Source organism: Paralichthys olivaceus, chromosome 2 (assembly GCF_024713975.1).
Source record: "Paralichthys olivaceus isolate ysfri-2021 chromosome 2, ASM2471397v2, whole genome shotgun sequence".
Taxonomy (NCBI): Eukaryota; Metazoa; Chordata; class Actinopteri; order Pleuronectiformes; family Paralichthyidae; genus Paralichthys; species Paralichthys olivaceus.
Genome location: NC_091094.1, coordinates 910,001 through 911,745, shown reverse-complemented (window position 1 = coordinate 911,745; position 1,745 = coordinate 910,001).

Sequence of the window (1,745 nt, the reverse complement as noted above, 5' to 3'; positions counted from 1 at the left end):
GTTAGCAGATGGGACACGAACCAAACTGAAAATTCTAAGTAGACGTTGAATAAATGTCCAAGATGTTTCAGGTCGTTCTCATCTCTCCGATGTTTGTTCGTACACAGACACGGTTTCTTTTTCATCTTTCCTGTGACGTAAGAATAATCAAGGTCCCCCCCCAACATGGCCGCCTCCTGGTGTGACGTGCTACATGAGTGACCTCGTGGAAAAAACACAACAACAACAAAACATCCTCTGAACAGTTTGTCAGTTTTTATGCTTTTACTCTGGAGACTGTGGGCCGGTGCTTCCTGTTTGCTTTATTTAGTCCATCATGGCGTGTGTGTGTGTGTGTGTCTGTGTGTGTGTGTGTGTGTGTCTGTGTGTCTGTGTGTGTGTGTGTCTGTGTGTGTATGTTTGTGTGTGTGTGTGTGTGTCTGTGTGTGTTTGTGTGTGTCTGTGTGTGTGTTTGTGTGTGTGCGTGTCTGTGTGTGTGTGTGTGTGTGTGTTTGTGTGTGTGCCTCTGTGATTGTGAAGTAGAACCAGAACACTGTCTTCACTCAGCCTCTGTTTGTCCCCGAGTGTCTTCAGGACGAGTCTCCCTCTGTCCCCAGGTTCAACTGAACCCAACAGGAAGTCAGTGAGCGACCTGAAGTCAGTGAGCGACCTGAAGTCAGTGAGCGACCTGAAGTCAGTGAGCGACCTGAAGACATCGGTTCACAGACGCTTCTCGCTCAATCTGCCGGAGCTCGAGAGGAATGAAGGGATCAAGTGCTCGGGTCCGTCAGAGACTCAGAGTGAGACACTCGAGGCCAGAGGCTCCGGTGCAGAGCACTGAGGGATTAATGCTCCGAATACTTCTGTTCATGACTTTCTGATTTATTATTTAACTATTATCAACGACTGGATTCTGCTGGAAAGCTCAGGGATCACTTTGAGATTATGAAATTTGATTTATATAAAGAGCGTCTATAAAACATCACATGATGTGTGAGTCTAGAATTTCCACTGTTGTGTGTCAAACTGTCATTCATCTTCTTCTTCACATGAAAATAACACGTCTCATGTTTCACGTCATCTGTGTGTGTGTGTGTGTGTGTGTGTGTGTGTCTATCTGGGGACAGTTCTTGCTGCTTCAGACAAACCTGCAGCAGTGTTTGTGGCAGCATAGCGCCATCTACAGGCAGAGATCATGTCATCAAATGGGTCTGGGTCTCAGGAGTAGTAATGATCTTCTGTAAATATTGCTGCACGTTTGGATCCGATCCATCAGACCATCAGAGTGAAGCTTCAGACGAAGAAGATCAACTTCTGCACAAACAGAAACGAGAGAAATGAAACGTTCTTCATCATGATTCATGATCCTTCAATGTTCCACCTTCCATGTGTGCACACGTTTTCAGTTTTTTCAGTCGGTTGGTTCATTAGATTTCATCCGTTCAGACGCTTCAGCACCTGAAGGACGTCAGTTCAGTCACGAACAACTGGAAAATCAAATAGTCACATATATTATTCAACCTCTAACTGATTCTTTCGAGCTGTTGCCTAATTATTGCAGGTTTATTTCTCATTATCAATAACAATGGTTTCATAAAAAAGTTGTTTGAGGAGCCAGAAGGTGGTGACGCCTCTACTCCAGGTAAATAAAGGAAATGGACAGAAATCAGAACTGAAACCTGATTGAATCAATTCATTGTTTAATTTAATATCTGAAAATATATAAATATATAGAGTAGGACACTTCTACAATGAATCAATCAAAA